The sequence below is a fragment of the Macaca thibetana genome, chromosome 11 (assembly GCF_024542745.1).
Source record: "Macaca thibetana thibetana isolate TM-01 chromosome 11, ASM2454274v1, whole genome shotgun sequence".
NCBI lineage: Eukaryota > Metazoa > Chordata > Mammalia > Primates > Cercopithecidae > Macaca > Macaca thibetana.
This window is the reverse complement of record NC_065588.1, coordinates 94,590,082-94,613,591: the sequence shown is the minus strand read 5'-3', so window position 1 is coordinate 94,613,591 and position 23,510 is coordinate 94,590,082. Positions and strand designations below refer to the sequence as shown.

The following is a 23,510-nucleotide window of genomic DNA, read 5'->3' as shown; positions in this document are numbered from 1 at the left end:
ATATCTACACTGTTATGCTTATTGCAGCACTATTCACAATAGCCAAAATATGGAATCAACTTAATTGCCTACCAATGGATGAATGGATAAAGAAAATGTGGTATAAACACACAATAAAATATTATTCAGCCATGAAAAAGAATGGAATCCTGTCAACTGCAGCAACAAATGGATAGCTGGATGGAACTGGAGGCTGTTAGGTTAAGTGAAATAAACCAGGCAAGACAAATACCACATGTTCTCACTCATATGTGAGAGTTAAAAAAATTGATAACATGGAGGTATAGAGTGGAATAATAAATCCCAGAGACTGGGAAGGGTGTATGTGTGGGCGTTGAGGGAGGATGGAGAAAGGCTGGTTAATGGGTACAAAAATACAATTAGATAGAAGAAACACTTTCTAAAGTTTGATAGCAGAGTAGGGCCACTGTAGTCAACAACAATGTATTTTTCAAAATAGAAGAGTAAACCTGAAATGTACCCAACACACATAGAAAAGATACATACTAAATATCTTGACTTGACCATTACATATTCATGCATGTAACAAAATTTCTTATGTAACCCTAAATATGTACAAGTATAATGTATCAAAAAAAAAAAAAAACCAAAAAAGATTTAGTTTATTGTAATAGCTTAAAGTGTTCCATTTTAGGAGCAGACCACATTTTTTTTATCCATCCTGATAAGCACGTAGCCGCTCTAGGGTAGCTACCCAAAGGGGGAACTGCTCCACTGATAGTGGGATGCATCAGCTTAGCAGCTTACTAGGTAGAGCAGAATTGCTCCCCAAAGAGCTACAACAATTCGTCCTCCTACTAGGCACATGCGAATTTCCATTTCTCACATCCTTGCCAACAATTTGTATTAATAAACTTATTTTAAAAAGTTTTTGTGAAAGACATTGTGAAAAAATAGACCATACTTCCCCCACTAATTTTTAAGGCTTTTTTTTTGTTTTTGTCATAAATGAAGTTGCAATACGTAAACCCAAGTCTGTTTCCTGTCTGTCTATTCTGTTCCAGTTGTCACTGTGTCGCCTTGCTCTGTGGTATGACTTTACAATGAATCCTGACATCTTTGAGTGTAAGTTTTCCTACATTTTTCTTCTTCAGCATTGTCTTGGTTATTCTCTTTGCCCTTTCTTATTCTATAGGAATTTCAGCATCTGCTTGACCAAGTCTGTGAAAAACCCAGGAGGATTTGACTGCAATGCATTGACTTTATTGATTAATTTGAAGAGAATTGCCAACTTAAAAATATTGCTTCTTTCTTACTCATGAACATGCTGCATTTTTCCATTATTTTTCAGATTTTAAAAATTTACATCCTTCAATAAAATTTTATACTGTTTTCATAATATTAATATATCTCTTTTGCCAGTTATATTCCTATGTACCTTATATTTTTGTTGCTGCTGTGACTGATACAGTTTTAAAATTACATTTTCTAATTGGATGTTGCAGGTGTATAGAGATGTTATTGATTTTTGTATATGATTTTATATCCAATAAGCTCTTACTGCTTTTAATAGTTTATATATTCTCATAGATTTTTCTACACGGACAATACTATTATCTGTGAATAATGACAGTTTTGATTCTTCATGTCCAATCTTTACATCTCTTTTTTCCTCCCTCTGGTCTTTGCTTTAGCTAAGACATCCAGGATAGTGCTGAATACAAGTGGCACTAATGGACATCCTTGTTCTTTAAAATGCAATGTTTTAAACATTTTACTATTTAGCATGATATTTGCCAAAGGTTTTTGGTAAATACCTTTATCAAGTAAAGAAAGTTCCCCTGAGTGCTGGTGTCTAAGAGTTTTTATAATAAGTGGATATTGAATTTTATCTATTCTCCTGCATTTTTGAGATTATCATATAGGCTTTTTTTTTCTTTTATCAATAGGGTTGTGTATTACCTTTATTGATTTTCTAACATTAAATAATCTTTGCATTCCTGAGATAGGCCTTAGTCAGTCATGGGGTATCCATTTTTAAATGCCTCACTGCATTTATTTGCTAATAAATTATTTAAGTCTTTTACATCTATGTTTATGAGTGAACTTGGCCTGTAATTTTCTCTTTTTATATGATCCCTCTCCAGTTTTGGGCACTAAGTACATTAACTTTATATAATAAACCAAGGAGTTTTTCTTTTCTATATGCTTAGTAACAGTTTGAATAAGTTAGGAAACACTATTCCTTGAAGGTTTGAAATATACTTGAATAATCATTTCAGCCCTTATTTGGCCGTGAGGAAGAGCATAGATTGTTAATTAGTGGATTCAATTTTTTATATCAGCATGTCTATTCAGGTTTTTATATTTCTTGTGAGAAAATTTTGGTAATTAATTTTTTAAAAAATGTATGCCTGTCTGGGTTTCAAATTTATTGGCATCAAGTTGTTTATAGTATTCCTAAGATGTTTTAAATTTCTGATGTGTCTGTAATTATGTATCTTTTCTCATGTCTAATATGGATACTTTGTACCTTAGTTCTTTTTCTTATTCAATCTTACCAGAGGATTAGCTTGTTTCTGGTCACTGCAAATATTCAGCGTTTTGCTCTGTTGATCCTCTTTTATTTATTTATTTCTGTTATTATATGATGAATTTCTACCCTTAAATGTCTTATTTCCTTTCTCCTACTCCTTCATTTGAGTTTACTGATTTTTTCTATTTTTTTTGAATCAGATGAAGTTCATTACTTTTTAAAAATTTTCTAAGACTAAATGCATTCAATATCCTCATGAAAGTTGTGATTGTAAGTATCCAATAATACAAAAAGTACAAAACAGACCTGTGGAGTTTGAATATATTAATAAAAAGTGCATGACTGCATGCGGTACATCCTACAGGTAAAGAGAGGTGGAAGGGGAAAAAGAAGACTGTGGTTGAGGGCTAGTGAAAAATAAATAAATACAGAAGCAGAGATGATTCACACTAGAGGATATCCTACCACCGATACTACAGCCAAAATTACAAACAAATTTTTTCAGAATAACTCTGGAGGATAATAACGGCTGGACTCTTATAATTCACCTCAAAGACTGTGGGAGAGCCAACCCAAGTCATTGTGCGGTCTGTGCATACGGTGGCTTGTAGCATGTAGTTTTTTCTGAAAGGAGGAAATATAAAATGTGTTTAGATTAACTGTAAAACTACAGGGTGCCTATAAAAGGTGACTAACTCCTTATTGTTACACTATCCAATTTTAAAAATCCTGTTTAAAAAATAAGCACTGAGTTATGTTACTATAGGGCAGGCAAATGCTTCTTCCTCATTATGAAATCTGAACTGGTGATATGTTTTTTTTCTTGCAATAAGAGTACTTTGGTTTGGGTTCAAGTGAGAGGCTTTTAATGAACATTTTAGAATTGAAGAGCCCTGAGTTCAGGATGTCTCAATGTTCAGAAAGCCTGACTAAAAGAAGCCAAACCAAACCCAACCCACTTGTCATTAATACCACCCCTCTTTTCTTCTAGTAAATTTTACTTTAAATATAGAGTGGGAAAAAACCCTAATAGGCTGAACCAAGTCAAACACCCACTCTTCACAGACAAAACCTTCACAAAAGTTAGCTGAAGTAATCCAGACCTAAAACTGACCTGTGCAGATTTTCAAGGAAGTCATCAGTTATGTAACACAAACAGAAGTCAATTATTTACACACTCAGCAATTCCTCTAAGAAATGTGCCCCAAGAAGCATTAGTTTTTGTTTTGTGCCATCCTGAAGACTACACATTTTAGTTTTGAGATAGTTTAACTTTTGTGTTTGTTTGTTTAATTGAGGCAGAGTCTCTCTCTGTCGCCCAGGCTGGAGTGCAGTGGTGCAGTCTTGGCTCACTGCAACCTCCCTCTCCCGGATTCAAGCGATTCTCCTGCCTCAGCCTCCTGAGTAGCTGGGATTACAGGCATGCGCCACCATGCCCGCCTAATTTTTATATTTTTAGTAGAGACAGGTTTCACCATGGCCAGGCTGGCCTCAAACTACTGACCTCGAGTGATCCACCCACCTTGGCCTCCCAAAGTTTTGGGATTATGGGTGTGAGCCACCACACCTGGACTCCGATAGTTCAACTTTTTTTTTTTTTTTTTTTTTTGAGACAGAGTCTTGCTCTGTCACCCAGGCTGGAGGCCCGATCTCGACTCACTGCAAGCTCTGCCTCCCGGGTTCACGCCATTCTCCTGCCTCAGCCTCCCGAATAGCTGGGAATACAGGCACCCGCCTCTACACCCAGCTAATTTTTTGTATTTTTAGTAGATATGGGGTTTCACTGTGTTAGACAGGATGGTCTCGATCTCCTGACCTCTTGATCCACCCGCCTTGCCCTCCCAAAGTGCTGGGATTATAGGCGGGAGCCACCGCACCCGGCCGATAGTTCAACATTTTTAATAGAATGTGTTCTCTATTATGTGTTAATGCTTTGGTACTGTTCATATAGGGTCTTGGCTACCCTAAAGACTTGTTATTTCCCCAAGAGGAGCATTGATTCTGCTTTAGAAGTTTCATAAAAATTGAAATCTTTATCAAATATTAATATCAAGAGAGGTGGCACAGGATGCAACATATACAGTCATCTTTCCTTTCTGTATATTTAGAAATTACTTTTTCCTTTAAGGTATTTGCAACAGAAAGCACAGTCTGTCCTGCTTAATAATCAGTAGTACAGGTTTCAATCGTTGGAACCTTGGCAAGACCTTAATATTTCAAAATTATTAACAACTACCTCTAGGGGTAAGTCCATGTTACTGAGTTATGACAAATTATTATCATGAGGGAAAACAAGTGTAGCCGGCTACCTTAAAAAATGCCCAACCACTGCTTCTCAATATAGAAGGACTAAAACCACATACCGTTTAGCATATGACAAATCCCATCTCTGTCCCCTGAAATTCCCCTAGTTTCATTCCTTAGAGGGGTATTTAAAAAAGACCTATAGCAGCCTTTGGCTTTCTTGTGAAATATCCAGCATCTTAAATATTATTTACAATTCTTTTTTTGTGAAGCTGGAAACTGACTTCAGAATTTGTGAGACTGGTGGGAAAATAACCCATTCAAAACTATTCTAGAATTTCTTTTTTGGCAGAGTAGCAGGTATCCAAGTTAAAAATAGGAGGAACAGTTAGTTGTTTTGTGGTCTTTTCAAAGTTTAAATTGCTTTTTGTTCCCCGTTTCTACTCCTGAGTGAGGTGGGCAGAGATTCTGGCCCCTGCCCTTAGGATTTCTCGGTAGTTGCTTTCGTATTCCTGCGGCAAGGCTTGAACAGATGTGAGTTGATGAGGACTTCCCCAAAATGGCCTTTATAAACAGACCCACTACATATCTTCTGTCTTTTTCAGTCCGTGAGATCTAAAAAGGAAAACACCTGGTGTTCTGGTAGAACCAGAAGCCATCTCCATAACTGAGCCATCGTCTGACTGGTTGCTGTTACAAGGAGGCACTTGAGGTGGTACTGTGAGCATCATCATTGTGATCTTTACCTTCCTTCTGCAGTTTATTGGTCTGGTTGCTTTTTATCCTCTTCCCAGATACAGTTTTCACTCTCTTTGGTTTCAATGTAGTCTTTAGACTGGGTCCAGCCCTGCATCTGCCACGTGAATCCAGGGTTTTTGGATCCTGCTGGCAACGTCTTCCATCTTTTCACAAACAGGACACAGGCATTGCAGATGTCTCATGCAGCCCCAGAGAGCTCTGGAAGTCCTTTCCATAGCGTTTACTGTCAGTGAAGCGAGAACTGGAGGACTTAACTCTGCAAACACAGCAGCCCTCTATACTTTGGTACATCTTTGGCTTGGGAAAAACCAAACATCTTTTCTTCTGGGCAATAGTCTTCCAAATCTTCCAGAAGCATCCATTCCATACGAAACAACATGCCGGAGGTGCAGAGTGCACGCCAGGCCAGTCCCTTTCTAAGCCCTCCCTCTTCAACTGCCTTGTCTACAAAGATTGGCCCATTACCTTTTGACCTTTCTTCTTATCTAATAAATGCATTTCAGGCTAAATTGCCCATAAGTGCTGACTGAGTTGCATCCATCAATTTAGATATGCAATATTTTTATTGTTATTCAAGTCTGAATATTGATAATTTCCTTTATGATTTATTTGTGGTCCTATAAATTATTTACATGACATTGACATTAAAGATTTCTCTAAGATATATGGTTTTAAAGTCTATTTCTCTACTATTGGTTTCTAATTTTATAGTACTTTGATCACAAAATGTGGTCTGCTGCACAATGTTTTGAATTTGTTGAATCTTGCTTTGTGAGGAAGAGTCTCTAGTAAATTTATTCATGTGTCCTTGAAAATAAAGTGCAATCTTTAATTTTTGGTGTAGAATATAAGTTGCAATCTGTTTGGTAAAGTTTATTAATTGTACTACTTAAGTGTCTATTTTCTTTCTGGCTTTTATTCAGTATTGTAAGATGTTAAAATCTTCCTTCCAGGATTATGGATATGTTCATTTCTCCTTGTGAGTCTTTGGTTTTACTTTATATATTTTAAGGCCATGTTATTAGAGACTGTTATAAGACTATTATATCTTTTTTACAAATTATTCATTTTATCATTACATCATGTTTTCTCCCTTAAATTTATTTTTGTCTGATTTAATATGACTGTTTTTATTTATTTATTTATTTATTTATTTATTTATTTATTTATTATACTTTAAGTTCTGGGGTATATGAGCACAAAGTGCAGATTTGACACACAGGTATACATGTGCCATGTTGATTTGCTGCACCCATCAACTTATCATTTACATTAGGTATTTCTCCTAATGCTATCCCTCCCCCAGCCCCCCACTCCCCAACAGGCCCTGATGCGTGATGTTCCCTGTCCAAGTGATCTCATTATTCAATTCCCACCTATGAGTGAGAACATGCAGTGTTTGGTTTTCTGTCCTTGTAATAGTTTGCTGAGAATGATGGTTTCCAGCTTCATCCATGTCCCTGCAAAGAACATGAATTCATCCTTTTTGATGGCTGCATAGTATTCCATTGTGTATATGTGCCACATTTTCTTAATTCATCTATCATTGATGGGCATTTGGGTTGGTTCCAAGTCTTTGCTGTTGTGAACAGTGCTGCAGTAAACATATGTGTGCATGTGTCTTTATAGTAGCATGATTTATAATCCTTTGGGTATATACCCAGTAATGGGATTGCTGGATCAAATGGTAATTCTAGTTCTAGATCCTTGAGGAATTGCCACACTGTCTTCCACAATGGTTGAACTAATTTACACTCCCACCAACAGCATAAAAGCATTCCTATTTCTCCACATCCTCTCCAGCATCTGTTGTTTCCTGACTTTTTAATGATTGCATTCTAACTGGGGTGAGATGGTATCTCATTGTGGTTTTGATTTGCATTTCTCTAATGACCAGTGATGATGAGCATTTTTTCATGTGTTTGTTGGCTGCATAGATGTCTTCTTTTGAGAAGTGTCTGTTCATATCCTTCACCCACTTTTTGATGGGGTTGTTTGTTTTTTCTTGTAAATTTGTTTGATTCTTAGTAAATTCTGGATTTTAGCCCTTTCTCAGTGAGTAGATTGCAAAAATTTTCTCCCATTCTGTAGGTTGAACATTACCTGTTCACTCTGATGGTAGTTTCTTTTGCCATGCAGAAGCTCTTTAGTTTAATTAGATCCCATTTGTCTATTTTGGCTTTTGTTGCCATTGCTTTTGGTGTTTTAGTCGTGAAGTCCTTGCCCATGCCTATGTCCTGAATGGTATTGCCTAGGTTTTCTTCTAGGATTTTTATGGTTTTAGGTCTAACACTTAAGTCTTTAATCCGTCTTGAATTAATTTTTGTATAAAGTGTAAGGAAGGGATCCAGTTTCAGCTTTCTACATATGGCTAGTCAGTTTTCTCAGCACCATTTATATTCCCCATTTCTTGTTTTTGTCAGATTTGTCAAAGATCAGATGGTTGTAGATGTGTGGTGTTATTTCTGAGGTCTCTGTTCTGTTCTATTCGTCTATCTCTCTGTTTTGGTACCAGTACCGTGCTGTTTTGGTTACTGTAGCCTTGTAGTATAGTTTGAAGTCAAGTAGCGTGATGCCTCCAGCTTTGTTCTTTTTGCTTAGGATTGTGTTGGCAATGCAGGCTCTTTTTTGGTTCCATATGAGCTTTAAAGTAGTTTTTTCCAATTCTGTGAAGAAAGTCATTGGTAGCTTGATGAGGATGACATTGAATCTATAAATTACCTTGGGCAGTATGGCCATTTTCACGATATTGATTCTTCCTATCCATGAGCATGGAATATTCTTCCATTTGTTTGTGTCCTCTTTTATTTCATTGAGCAGTGGTTTGTAGTTCTCCTTGAAGAGATCCTTCACATCTCTTTTTTGTTGGATTCCTAGGTATTTTATTCTCTTTATAGCAATTGTGAATGGGAGTTCACTCATGATTTGGCTCTCTGTCTGTTAATGGTGTATAGGAATGCTTGTGATTTTTGCACATTTATTTTGTATCCTGAGACTTTGCTGAAATTGTTTATCAGCTTAAGGAGATTTTGGGCTGAGATGATGGAGTTTTCTAAATATACAATCATGTCATCTGCAAACAGGGACAATTTGACTTCCTCTTTTCCTAACTGAATACCCTTGATTTCTTTCTCTTGCCTGATTGCCCTGGCCAGAACTTCCAACACTATATTGACTAGGAGTGGTGAGAGAGGGAATCTCTGTCTTGTGCCAGTTTTCAAAGGGAATACTTCCACTTTTTGCCCATTCATTATGATATTGGCTGTGGGTTTGTCATAAATAGCTCTTATTATTTTGAGATACGTTCCATCAATACCTAGTTTATTGAGAGTTTTTAGCGTGAAGGGCTGTTGAAGTTTGTCGAAGGCCTTTTCTGCATCTATTGAGATAATCATGTGGTTTTGTCATTGATTCTGTTTATGTGATAGATTACATTTATTGATTTGCATATGTTGAAACATCCTTGCATCCCAGGGATGAAGCCAACTTATCGTGGTGGATAAGCATTTTGATGTGCTGCTGGATTCAGTTTGCCAGTATTTTATTGAGGATTTTAGCACTGATGTTCATCAGGGATATTGGTCTAAAATTCTCTTTTTTTGTTGTGTCTCTGCCAGGCTTTGGTATCAGGATGATGTGGGCCTCATAAAATGCATTAAGGAGGATTCCCCCTTTTCTATTTATTGGAATAGTTTCAGAAGGAATGGTACTAGCTCCTCTTTGTACCTCTGGTAAGATTTGGCTGTGAATCCATCTGGTCCTGGACTTTCTTTGGTGCGTAGGCTATTAATTATTGCCTCAATTTCAGAGCCTGTTATTGGTCTATTCAGATTTAGTCCCAAGACTAAACCAGGAAGAAGTGGAATCTCTGAACAGACCAATAACAGGCTCTGAAATTGAATCCTGTGTCCAGGAATTTATCCATTTTTTCTAGATTGTCTAGTTTATTTGCTTAGAGGTATTTATAGGATTCTCTGATGGTAGTTTGTATTTCTGTAGGATTGGTGGTGATATCCCCTTTATCATTTTTTATTGTGTCTATTTGATTCTTCTTTCTTTTCTTCTTTATTAGTTTTGCTAGTAGTCTATCAATTTTGTCGATCTTTTCAAAAAATCAGCTCCTAGATTCATTGATTTTTTTGAAGGGTTTTTTGTGTCTCTATGTCTTTCAGTTCTGCTCTGATCTTAGTTATTTCTTGCCTTCTGCTAGCTTTTGAATTTGTTTGCTCTTGCTTCTCTAGTTCTTTAATTGTGATGTTAGGGTGTCGATTTTAGATCTTTCCTTTTTTCTCTTGTGGGCATTTAGTGCTATAAATTTCCCTCCACACACTGCTTTAAATGTGTCCCAGAGATTCTGGTATGTTGTATGTTTGTTCTCATTGGTTTCAAAGAACATCTTTATTTCTGCCTTCATTTCATTATTTACCCAGTAGTCATTCAGGAGCAAGTTGTTCAGTTTCCAAGTAGTTGTGCAGTTTTGAATGAGTTTCTTAATCCTGAGTTCTAATTTGATTGCACTGTGGTCTGAGAGGAAGTTTGTTGTGATTCCTGTTCTTTTACTTTCGTTGAGAAGTGTTTTACTTCCAATTATGTGGTCAATTTTAGAATAAGTGCAATGTGGTGCTGAGAAGAATGTATATTCTGTTGATATAGGGTGGAGAGTTCTGTAGATGTCTATTAGGTCTGCTTGTTGCAGAGCTGAGTTCAAGTCCTGGATATCCTTGTTAACTTTCTGTCTCGTTGATATATCTAATATTGCCAGTGGGGTGTTAAAGTCTCCCATTATTATTGTGTGGGAGTCTAAGTCTCTTTGTAGGTCTCTAAGGACTTGCTTTATGAATCTGGGTGCTCCTGTATTGGGTGCATATATATTGAGGATAGTTAGCTCTTCTTCTTGCATTGATCCCTTTACCAGCATGTAATGGCCTTCTTTGTCTCTTTTGATCTTTATTGGTTTAAAGTTTGTTTTATCAGAGACTAGAATTGCAACCCCTGCTTTTTTTTGCTTCCCATTTGCTTGGTAAATCTTCCTCCATCCCTTTATTTTGAGTCTATGTGCATGTTCGCATGTGAGATGGGTCTCCTGAATACAGCACACTGATGGGTCTTGACTCTTTATCCAATTTTCCAGTTTATGTCTTTTAATTGGGGCATTTAGTCCATTTACATTTAAGGTTAATATTGTTATGTGTGAATTTGATCCTGTGATTATGATGTTAGCTGGTTATTTTGCTCGTTAATTGATGCAGTTTCTTCATAGCATCGATGGTCTTTACAATTTGGCCTGTTTTTGCAGTGGCTGGTACCAGTTGTTTCTTTCCATGTTCAGTGCTTTCTTTGGGAGCTCTTGTAAGGCAGGCCTGGTGGTGACAAAATCTCTCAGCATTTGCTTGTCTGTAAAGGATTTTATTTCTTCTTCACTTATGAAGCTTAGTTTGGCTGGATATGAAATTCTGGGTTGAAAATTCTTCTCTTTAAGAATGTTGAATATTGGCCCCCACTCTCTTCTGGCTTGTAGGGTTTCTGCTGAGAGATCTGCTGTTAGTCTGATGGGCTTCCCTTTGTGGGTAATTCAACCTTGCTCTCTGGCTGCACTTAACACTTTTTCCTTCATTTCAACCTTGGTGAATCTGACAATTGTGTGTCTTGGGGTTGCTCTTCTTGAGGAGTATCTTTGTGGTCTTCTCTGTATTTCCTGAATCTGAATGTTGGCCTGCCTTGCTGTGTTGGGGAAGTTCTCCTGGTTAATATCCTGAAGAGTGTTTTCCAACTTGGTTCCATTCTCCTCATCACTTTCAGGTACACCAGTCAAACATATATTTGGTCTTTTCACATAGTCCCATATTTCTTAGAGGCTTTGTTTGTTTCTTTTTACTCTTTTTTCTCTAACCTTGTTTTCTCACTTTATTTCATTAATTTGATCTTCAATCACTGATACCCTTTCTTCCACTTGATCGAATAGGCTATTGAAGCTTGTGCACGTGTCATGAAGTTCTTGTGCCGTGGTTTTCAGCTCCATCAGGTCATTTAAGGTCTTCTCTACACTGTTTATTCTAGTTAGCCATTTGTCTAATCTTTTTTCAAGGTTTTTAACTTCCTTGCGATGGGTTCGAACATCCTCCTTTAGCTTGGAGATGTTTGTTATTACCAACCTTCTGAAGCCTACTTCTGTCAACTCATCAAAGTCATTCTCTGTCCAGCTTTGTTCTGTTGCTGGTGAGGAGCTGCGATCCTTTGGAGGAGAAGAGGCGCTCAGATTTTTAGAATTTTCAGCTTTTCTGCTCTGGTTTCTCCACACTTTTGTGGTTTTATCTACCTTTGGTCTTTGATATTGGTGACCTACAGATGGGATTTTGGTGTAGATGACCTTTTTGTTGATGTTGATGCTATTCCTTTCTGTTTGTTAGTTCTCCTTCTAACAGTCAGGTCCCTCAGCTGCAGGTCTGTTGGAGTTTGCTGGAGGTCCACTCCAGACCCTGTTTGCTTGGGTATCACCAGCGGAGGCTGCAGAACAACAAATGTCACAAAACAGCAAATATTGCTGCCTGATCCTTCCTCTGGAAGCTTTGTCCCAGAGGGGCAGCTGCCTATATGAGGTGTCTGTCGGCCCCTACTGGGAGATGTCTCCCAGTTAGGCTACACGGGGGTCAGGGACCCACTTGAGGAGGCAGGCTGTCCGTTCTCAGAGCTCATACACTGTGCTGGGAGAACCACTGCTCTCTTCAGAGCTGTCAGACAGGGACGTTTAAGTCTGCAGAAGTTTTCTGCTGCCTTTGTTCAGCTATGCCCTGCCCACAGAGATGGAGTCTAGAGGCAGTAGGCCTTGTTGAGCTGTGGTGAGCTCCACCCAGTTTGAGCTTCCCGGCTGCTTTGTTTACCTACTCAAGCCTCAGCAATGGTGGACGCTCCTCCCCCAGCCAGGCTACGATCTTGCATTTCGATCTTGGACTGCTGTGCTAGCAGTAAGCAAGGCTCCACGGGTGTGGTAGCCACCCAGCCAGGCATGGGAGAGAATCATCTTGTCTGCTGGTTGCTAAGACCTTGGGAAAAGCACAGTATTTGGGTAGGAGTGTCCCATTTTTCCAGGTAGTCTGTCACGGCTTCCCTTGGCTAGGAAAGGGAAATCCCCCAACCCCTTGTGCTTCCCAGGTAAGGTGATGCCCTGCCTTGCTTCAGCTTGCCCTCTGTGGGCTGCACCCACTGTCCAACCAGTCCCAATGAGATGAACCAGGTACCTCAGATGGAAATGCAGATATCACCTATCTTCTGCGTGGATCACGCTGGGAGCTGCAGATTGGAGCTGTTCCTGTTTGGCCGTCTTGGCTCTGACTGTATTTATTTTATTTTGGTAAGTATTACTGCATTATGTAATTTTTCACATCTTTACTTTCAACATTTTTGGAATTAGGTTTTAGGTGTGTCTCTTATGAATAGCATATAATTGGAAAGTGTATGTGCCAAAAAACCAGTGTAAGACTGGTGAGTTTAGTATGTGCATATTTATTGTGATTGCTGATGTCTCTATTTCTACCATTTCATTTTATAGTTTATAACTACTGCATAGCCCTTGGATTCTTCTCTCACTTTCTCATGTGTGTGTGTATGGGGGAGATGGGGTCTATTAGATTGATTGAGTTTTCTTTATTCCTGTGTAGCTACCCATATAACCTTCTCCTTCAGACACTGCATACTATTCTATCTTTTTAGGTGCTACCTTCCTTTTTTGCATGCATAGTTGACCTAAAAAATCTAAATGTAATCAATATGTCTATTCTTTACATAAAAAAGCAGTAGCTCTTTCCTTTCATGTTATTATTGTATATTATTTAATTCCGTCTTTAAAAACACACATGCACAAGATCAGTCAATACCTTTGGCATTGTTTTATACAGTCAGTGCTTCAACTATTTCTTCACTTTCTTTACTTTCATTTCTTCATTGTAGGTTTAATTTCTTTCTTCTTAAGAAACATCCTTTAGTATTTTTTTCAAGAAGATCCTGTGTATGGTAACTTTTTTTCAGTATCAGTCATTGTTAATCTGAAATGTCTTAGCTTGCTCTCACTATTTTAGAAAATTAAGTTATAATTAAGATATAATAAAATACATAGAGTTCAGTTCCATATGTTCTGACAAACTACTACCAAAGCAAGATATTAAGATGATATTTCTATCATCCTAAGAAATTCCCTTGGGCCTCCTTCCAGTCAGTTTCCTGCCCTGCTCCATTCCAGAGACAACCACGGTTCTCTTTTCTTTTCTTTTTTTCTTTTGAGATGGAGTCTCACTCTGTCATCTAGGTTGGAGTGCAGTGGCACAATCTAGGCTTACTGCAACCTCTGCCTCCCAAGTTCAAGTGGTTCTCCTGCCTCAGCCTCCTGAGTAGATGGGACTGCAGGCATCCACCACCACACTTGGCTAATTTTTGTATTTTTAGTAGAGATGAGGTTTCACTATGTTGGCCAGGCTGGTCTCGAACTCCTGACCTTGTGATCCTTGGCCTCCCAAAGTTCTGGGATTACAGGTGTGAGTCACCATGCTCGGCCCACTGTTCTGTTTTCCATCACTATTAGATTAGTTTTGTCTTTTACAGAACTTCTTCATATATGTATACGTTTGTATATATATGTACTCTTGTATTTGACTTCTTTTACTCACAATGTTTTTGCAATTCATCCACGTGTTGTGTGTTTAGTACTTAATTAAAGAAAATTATGAGTAGTATTTCATTATGTGACTATAACATTTCTTTACTCTTTCTCCTGTTGACAGACAGTGGGTTCTTCTATAGATCAACCATTTCCCTAGCTAGGTGGGTCTGTTGTTTTGAGAATTTGAACAATCATTCAGGATGCCAAACTGCATTCTCTGTCCCCATCTAATAATACTTGCTATTCATTTCCTGCTATTCATTCCTCTTTTATCTTTCAAATTTCTTACCTTTCCCTGGGATTAAATATAAGAATGCTATCCCCAGTTCCTTCAGTTTTTTTTTTGTCCAGTATCTCAAAATCCAAGACTTTTTCTGAAGTCACAATTGCTTCCAAATTATTCAGCAACTGTTAGGAGTGGTTGGAGCATGAGATAATGGGATTCTTCGTATATAATAATCAGTTATAACATTTATGAAGAATTTACTATGTGGTAGATGTTTAGTTAAGTACTTAATTTAGATGAGCACATTTAATCCTCAACACAATTCTAGGATGACTCCCACTTAACGGATAAAGACACTGAAGCTTAGTTAAGCTCAGGAAGATGACCCATCAGGTGAATGACAAGTTAGAATTTGAACTCAGCCTATCTCTGTACCTTGCATTCTTAAAAATTGTTCGCCTTGCTGGGCAGAAACTATACTTTTAGCTTATTGGGGCACCTCCATACATATCACTAGGGTAATTTTTTAGGCTATCTTTTCTTTCTGGAGCCAAGGTACTTGCTAGTTGTCTGCAGATCTTTCTTTCTGCTTCATGGTCATGGGATGTTGCACTTTCTCCAGGAAATGTGGCTCACATTCTAGAGAGTGCCTCCTTTCTGTGTGAATTTCTTTTGTTCAGAGATCTTGAACCTTTCCTTTCTCCTTAGTGGTAACCAGCTTTCCAGTGAACCAGAAGGAGACCAGAGGGATGAATTAAATCTCTGCCTCTACAGGCAGGCCAAAGTGCTGTTCTCCTGGCTTCTGGAAGACCTTTGGGTTATTTAGTGATTATTTTCACAACCCAGCTGGGCATTCAGTGAGAGAGCCTCTTGGATTAATTAAGCAGTGATAATTAACTGAGTTTCAGGCCTCAGTGGAGTGGTTTTAGGTGGTAATTTCGCAGTTACTAAGACGACAGCTTTAAATCTCTCAGACAATCTTACACATTTTTTTTGTACCTTAAAAGTAGCACAGCTGATTTCCCAGAGAAATTTGGTGCCCTGTGTATGTGAATAAAGATAATAAATATAAATGAGGTAGATAGGCCATTTGGCTACTTGTAATTCAAGCTTCCTCAGATTGTCCACGAACTCATGATATAAGAGAAGAAATCCCTAAAATATAGTGAATGGAGATGAAATATGTTGAGGTTTGGTTTCTAGAGCAAATGTGAAGTTGAAGGAAAATGCAGTTTTTGAAATAATTCAGGTCAATTGCATATTGGAGAGACTAAACAACAATAACAAAATATCCAAGAGAGAATGGGAAAGGTAAGAAATATGAGACACTGGTTTTGACCCATACAAGATGAAGGGCAATAAAGCACATTAAATTCACATGGAAAGGGGATAGGCCAGGAAGATTCATCTTTGTTTGGAGAGCCATGCCTCTGAATTACTAATGAACAATTTGAAAGATAACACTAGAGTTTGATTTATGCTCACAAAGAAAGACTTGGCTTTCATACTAAGGAGCCAGCAACAATGGAAAGGCTCAAGGTAGAATTTGAGACTGTTCTCCTGTCCAAACTCCAGATCAGTGGCAAACAGAGAAATGGAATGATGCTCATTTTGGTCTTATAATGTCCACAGAAGATCTCTATCCTCTTTGTAATCTTGAAGAAAACCCCTGCCTGTGTCAAGGCTCAATCACCATGAAGTGTAGGGTGGATACAGACATATGTCTGCTGACTTCCAAATTCTCGCTAACCAGAAAGTTATTTCTCCTCAGCAGCCATGACCGAGGGGAGAGAGAGAAGGAAAGTATCCTCTTGGGTTGGGAGACCAGGCAAGCTCCCCTGGTCCCTTTTGGCTCTGAGGCAGAATGTGGGAGGAAGAGAATGCTCTTTAGCTACTTATTTTCTTTCAAACCTGATTTTCTTTCAAACTTTAGGGTGTGGGCCAGTGTAAAAAGCCCTGAAGGTTACTCAGAGTCCAGCCACAAGATTAGGCTTCACAACCTGTACCTGTGAAGGGTTGGATGATGCCTTCATTGAAGGGGTTGGGATCTTGAGCATACAACTCCACCTTTTAGGCCCTATGGGCTGTCCCATGAGGAGAGGAAAGTTTTGACTGCTGGGGAATTGTGTTAGTAAGGGTTTTCTAGAGAGTCAGAACCAGTGGTGTACACACACACACACACACACACACACACAGAAACACACGTTCTGTAGAACGATGTTTCAGTCAACAATAGGCTGCATATTGTTGGTGGTCCTATTATTGGCTTATCATGGAGCTGAAAAATTCCTATCACTTCGTGATGCTGTAGCCATTGTAATGTCAGAGCACAATGCGTTACCCGTATGTTTGTGGTGTTGCTTGTGTAAAGAAACTACTGAGCTGCCAGTCATATAAAAAGCATAGCGCTTATGGTTATATACAGTACATAATACTTGATAATGATAATAAAATGACTATGTTACTGATTTATGTACTATTATACTATATTTCTTTTGTTATTTTAGAGTACTCCTTCTACTTATATAACATAAAAGTTAACTGTAAAACAGCCTCAGGCAAGCCCTTTAGGAGGTATTTCAGGAGAAGGCATTTTTGTCATAGGCGATGACAGCTCCATGAGTGTTACTGCCCCTGAAGACCTTCTGGTGGAATGAGATTTGGAGGTGGAAGAGAAGACTATTGATGACCCTGACCTTGTGTAGGCCTAGGCAAATGTATGTGTTTGTGTCTTAGTTTTTTTTAAAAAATTAAAAAGTAAAGAAAAAAATTGAAAATAAGAAAGCATATAGAATAAGGATACAAAAAATGTTGTATAGCTGTACAATGTGTTTGTGTTTCAAGTGTTATTATGAAAGATCAAAAAGTTAAAAAAGTTTATAAAGTAAAAAAGTTACAGTAAACTAATATTAATTTACTATTGAAGAAAGAAAAATTAAAAACATAAATTTAGTGTTGCCTAAGTATACAATGTTTATAAATTCTACAGTGCAGTAGTATACAGTTGTGTCCTAGGCCTTCACATTCACTCACTACTCACTGACTCAACCAGAGCAACTTCCAGGCCTGCAAGCTCCATTCATGGTAAGTGCCCTATACAGGTATACCATTTAAAACAATCTCTATACCATCTTTTTACTGTATCCTTTTCTATGTTTAGATATACAAACACCAATCACTGTGTTACAATGGCTACAGTATTCAGTACAGTCACATGCTGTACAGGTTTGTAGCCTAGGAGTAATAGGTTATACATGTAGCCTCAGAATGTAGTAGGCTGGACCAATCTAGGTTTGTGTAAATATAATACTGTATGATGTTCACACAATGATGAAATTGCCTAACAAAAACACTTCTCATAACGTATTCCTGTCATTAAATGACACATGACTACCTATCTATCTATCTATCTACCTATCTATCTATCTATCTATCTATCTTTGAGTGAGACTGAGAGAGAGAGAGAAATAGAGGAGAGAGAGATTTATGTTAAGGAATTGGCTTATCCAACTGTAGGACTGTTCACGGTGAAATTTGTAGGGCAAGCCGGCAGGCTGGACATTCCAGCAAGAGTCCGTGTTGCCTATTGCAATCTTAAGGCCATGTGGATGCAGAATTCCTTCCTCTTTGGGGGAACCTCAGTCTTTTTTCTTAATGCCTTGAACTGATTGGATAAAGACTACCCACATTGTGATGGGTAACCTGCTTTACTCAAAAAGGACTGATTTAAATGTTAATCACCTTTGAATAATACTGTGTTAGTCCATTCTTGTGTTACTATAAAGAAATACCTGAGGCTGGGTAATTTATAAGAAAAGAAGGTTTATTTTGGCTCATAGTTCTGCAGGCTGTAAGGAAGAATGGTGCTGGCATCTGCTTCTGATAGGGGCCTCAGGAAGCTTCCAATCACGGTGGAAGGTGAAAAGGAGCCAGTGTATCATAAGGCAAGAGAGGGAGCAAAGGCTGGGGGAGGTGACACACTCTTTTAAACAACCAGATCTCTTGTGAACTACCAGAGTGAGAACTCACTCATCACCAAGGGGATGGTTCTGAGCCATTCATGAGGGATCTGCCCCCGTGATCAGAATGCCTCCCACCAGTGCGTTACATTTCAACACGTGATTTGGAGGGGACAAACAACTAAGTGCCATGACCTAGACAACTTGACATATACAATTAACCATAGCAGGAGGGAGGGAGAAAGGTTGCTTCCTCTCACATGCCCCCTCTTTTCCCTCCTCTTCCTCAGCCGCTGGGCAGCATCTGACACCTCAGTGGAGGCAGTGGTGGGTCACAGGTGTTAATGTTCAAAGCTGGGCACTTGTGGTTGCATCAAAGGAATGAGACCAGAAACTGTAGCAGCACAACAGGCAGCCATCCACACCCCATGAGGACGGGAATAGGATCTCTACACACACTCTCACCATAAAGGGGGCTTGAAATTAGAATAGGGGTGGGTGGGTGGAAGTGGAGTGAGATGAAGTTCCGGAAATACAACTTGGTGGGACCCTCAGAGATCTGGGATTTTATTTTCTCTTTGGTGGGCCTGGCCCCAGGAGACCCAGGTCTTGTGGAAGGCTGGAGGATTTTTGTAAGACTTCTTTAAGGTGCTATAATTAAGAGCTTTTGGATATATCCATGGGCGATGCATTAATACCACTCCAGCACCTTAGCTTCCTTACTTAGCTGCGATATACTGAAACAGAATTCTGAGCTGCAACAATAGGATCAACTGATTTTGTTGTTAAGTAGCTTCTAAGAGCGTTTTGAAGTCTCAAAAATGCCACTGAGGAAAAGCTCTTCTAATCCTCTTCTCCTCTTTGCAGCTGCCCCTCTCTGTTGGCTGCAGAAATAGATTAACATTTGTTAGACCTCCATTGTAAGCAGTCAAGCAAGCAATCGGGCATTTTATCTTTGGTATTTGATTGAAGGTAGAAGGTATTTTTCATTTATATTTTTGCCTGAAGGGAAAGGGGAAGCAGATAAAAAGAAGAAAAGGCATTGCTCTTATGTACTTCTCTTGGATATAAAAGTTGTAATCTAATGTCGTACTCCAGCTCTTTTCAATTCAATGAATATTCCTTCATTATCTGACAAAACACCCAGTGCTGGGATATGGGTACCTGACATGTAGGGGAACGTTGCAGAGGTAATAAAATTGTGTCAAACATCTTCTAAAGTGTTTATAAATTTTTTTGGCCATGCTTTATTTTTACCTTCAATAAAAAAATGAATTTATGTATTTATTTTAGCATCCACTTTGATAATAAACTTGTTACAAGTCAACAATTAAGAGAGATGACAATTAACTTATTCCAGATTAAAGATAAAGGTGCAAATCTTTATTCTTCCAATTATTCCAATACTGCAGACAATAAATAGCAAAGGCACTATGTGGAAGGATGATATTAAAATAAATAGATGTGTGTGTGTGTGTGCACAAGTAACACTTCTTTCTAGAAAACTCATGTATACTGTGTACAAACTGCAGCATTGGATGTATTGAAATGTAGTAATAATACCTCCTATTTATTTGTAACTTTAGATTTTATAAGTACACTTCTACACTTTGCTCATTTAGGGTAAATTTTTCCAGTTGAGCAATCCTCTCAGCACTTGGGTTTTCAGAGATGGAGAAAACCTCCCTTGTGTACCCTGAGGATTAAATTTTAGACCATGGAAATGAGATAGAAAATGAAAATCAAAGAATTGGCTCTCAAATTTTTTTTTCATTACAGTATTTTTTTTTCTTCAGACAATTTAATGGAAGAAGTCAGAAAAATTTTTCCTTGAATAATTTTCATATTTCCATTTTTTGACATTAACCGGTGGGTATGGGAGGAGTTTAGAGGACACTGGTCAGGTTTGCCTGAGGCACAGTGATTGAGAGGAGACTGTAGTATTTGACTGGAGTAAAGGGAAATATATAATATTATCTAGATTTGAACTAACTGTGTCATTCAATGCCAAACGAGGTTTTTAAGACAAAATGGGAGAGAAACCATAAAGGTAGATTGCCCCGGGTTCTGGGAATGACCAGAAAACTGATAACCAAATGTTTCTGTATTCTGCCTTCTGGTTCTTCTTAGAGTTAAAATAAGAAGAATTTGCAGGAACTATGCAAGGAGAACATATTTATATAGGTTTGTTTATCATGTATACATAATATGTGTATATAAATATACACACAAATTAAACATAAAAAAGTTGTTACTATAAAAGCAATCCATATTTATTATGGTTAAATTAGGAAATACAGCCTAATAAAAAGAAAATAAAATTTCTAAACCCATCCATCCAGAAATAATTTAATTTTTTTCTTCATATGTGTGTATCATCATATACATAACAGGTAAAAATGAATCATTATTTTGAAGCTAGTTGTAGAATTTATTTTAGGGAGAGGGTAATTTTTGTTTAAAAGAATTCTATGATGGACTTGTCAGGCATGAAAGAGGAAGCCCAAGGATTGGGCTTTGTGGAGAACGTTGCCGTGCTCACCAATATTCAGTTTCTTCCTTCTGGATCCCATTGTAATTTGGCAAAGCCACGCCAGTAATTCTGGCCAATGAGCTGTGAATGAAGTGGGGTGTGTGTGTGTGTGTGTGTGTGTGTGTGTGTGTGTGTGTGTGTTGTTTCTAAAACAGAAATCAGGGAGCGAGAGCTCTGTGTGTTTCCTTTTCGCTGGTGTGCTGGAGCCAATATGTGTATCTCTTCTCAACTCAGCGTTCAGTGACTTTATGTTGGTAGACTGAAGCTGGTCGTGATGGGAATATTTTTTGATGATGTTTAGTCATCACCATGATGATCATCAAAACATGATAATGTTTAGTCAAATCTTTGTGCATGTCTTTTGTTTATTTCTTAAGGTAGCTTCCTAGAAGTAAGATTTTGGGATACAAGGTATACAAAGTTTTAAAGTTTTGCTATATTTTGTTCAGTTGCTCACTAGAAAGGTGATTTCATTTTATTTAGTTCACAGCAAAGGCCTATTCTGAATATATTCAGTTTGATAAAAAAGCAATACTGTTAAAATGTTTCACGATTTGTCAGAAGCTTACTGAAAGGTTACTTCTGTGTCGATTCAACATATAGAACAGAAAGGTTTAATTATTTTTAATAACTTGGGGGCTCATCAGGGAAGACTCCTGTGCACAACTGTCTTCAAAATTGATATCCTCTTATACCTATTCCTGCTCAACTGCCACATCCCTCCCCTCACTACTCACTTTCATAGGATGACTTCATAGGCTTGGGATCAGAATCTAGCAAAGATTAAGGGAGGGGAAAGAAGAAAGAGTGGAAGTAGGAAAAGAAGTATATAATGCACTTGTGTCTATATGCGAAAACCATTAAACTAAAAGCATTATTTTGAATTATTTTACCTTATTTAAAAGCATATTCTCTTTTTTCTTTGTCCCTAGTAATAGCTCCATCATGAGAGCTTGGATAAGTCCAAACATTTGGCAATGAACAAGCACACAGAAGTACCACCATTATTAGTATTCCAAAGTTGCCTACAAAGACTGAGTTAGCATGGTACCCGAAGCCCTCCAAAATCCCATCCCTGCCTACAGAGCACTGTAGACTCCCCTCTCACTGAACTGTTTGCAGTTTCCCAACACGTGGTTTTCCTCTTATGTCTTGACCTTGGCAGTATGCTTTTCCCTTTGCCTAGAACCTCCTTCCTCCTCTTTGTTCCACGATGTGCTTACAGTTTCAGTTTAGATATCACCTTTTACTAGAAGCTCTGGCTCCTCCTTTGAATAAGAAGATGCTTCTGTCATGTTCTTTCAACATGTTTGATGTGCATCACACAGTATTGTTCTGTCTGGTTCACTTATTGCCTCTCTTACATTAGACTGAGAGCTACTACAGCATGAAGACTGTGTCTGGTTCACTCTGTTCATTTAGCAGAGTAGCCGATATCTGGTGAGCTATCAGCAAACCTAAATGAATGCACAACTAAAAAATGACAAACACAAACATTCTTGTGAGTTTTTGAATCTGTTGTATAAATTCAAATCAGTTAAAAAACACTTTCTAAGACCCTGCTTTGCGCCTGTAACTAACTAAGTGCTCTGTAAAGATGAATACATTTTAAGACACAAGTCTTAAGAAGCTTACCATCTGGTGAGGGATTTACAATCTGATTCTGATGATAATCCAGTCTCCTGAACAATTGAACAATTGAAGGAGAGGAATTGGCAAAGATTTGAAGGGTTTATTATTTTCTATAAATCTGGCAGCCTAATAAAGGACAGAGACGTAGCAAAAGTTTTTAATCTAAAGTTGCAGGTAAAGAAAGATCGAACACTTAAAAATATAATTTCACACACCTCCGAGTTTACTAACATAAAGGTTATTGTGGGATCTGTCCTTGTGAAGATATCTTGGCTTCTACACTATCATAAAATTAGAATTTTACTTTCCCTACAAAATCTGTTATCAGTTCTGGTTTCGTTAGTTTTCTGTGTGTGCCAAATTCAATAGAAGCTGTCTTAAGTGTTTTCCTCCTTATTAAACAGTTTTCTAAAATCCATAATTCAGTGAGACAGTAAGTAGTCGCCTTTATTTCTATGTAATTCAGCTCTGCAAAGCCAACTGTGAATTCGGTGGGGGCATTCTTGTGCTAGCCACTTTTTGTTATCAGCTACTCCACACGAAAGAAGATTGTACTTCCCTGCTAAAGGAAGAAACTGAAGGGGAGAATAAAGACCCTGAGTATTTTAAAATACTGGTTTAAATTGCAGCTTGAGCTCTAAAGGTAAAGAGCAGTGTAAGTTCTGGAACAGATACATCGTTTACTTATGTGAGACAAAGGGATTTCATTTTTCTTTTGCTTTAAATGAAATTACCCTTTCTATTTATGTACCTAGCCCAAACATTCACATCTTAAAGAAATTTTCATTCCTTAGCACTCTATTCTTTTATCTTCTCATCTCTCATATTTTAAGTACATAAGGACATAAGCCTGAACTTCAGTTTCAGCATTTCCAAAATATGTTGCTAGGAAGCTCTTTTGTTCCAAGAGAGACCTTAGGATAAAAAGAGATTTTCTGTTTCAGAGGGGTCTTCCAATTGCAATATCTTCAATGCGGCTTCTCCAAAGACATTTAGTCCAAAATGTACGA

The 23,510-nt window shown here is 38.0% G+C and overlaps 1 protein-coding gene, 1 long non-coding RNA gene and 1 pseudogene across 2 annotated transcripts in view; 1 reads left to right on the top strand and 2 right to left on the bottom strand.

Moving 5' to 3' along the window:
• The window catches only part of LOC126931293 (uncharacterized), a 186,880-nt gene extending 185,597 nt beyond the window's left edge, over window positions 1–1,283 (top strand). The window contains exon 6 of the long non-coding RNA XR_007717820.1: window positions 1,026–1,283. This is a non-coding gene — a long non-coding RNA (uncharacterized LOC126931293). The remainder of the gene's footprint in view (window positions 1–1,025) is intronic.
• Window positions 1–23,510, bottom strand: part of SLC25A3 (solute carrier family 25 member 3) — a 772,593-nt gene that overhangs the window by 284,946 nt on the left and 464,137 nt on the right. The gene's annotated exons all lie outside the window — the stretch shown is intronic.
• Window positions 5,157–5,879, bottom strand: LOC126931655 (SIN3-HDAC complex-associated factor-like; annotated as a pseudogene).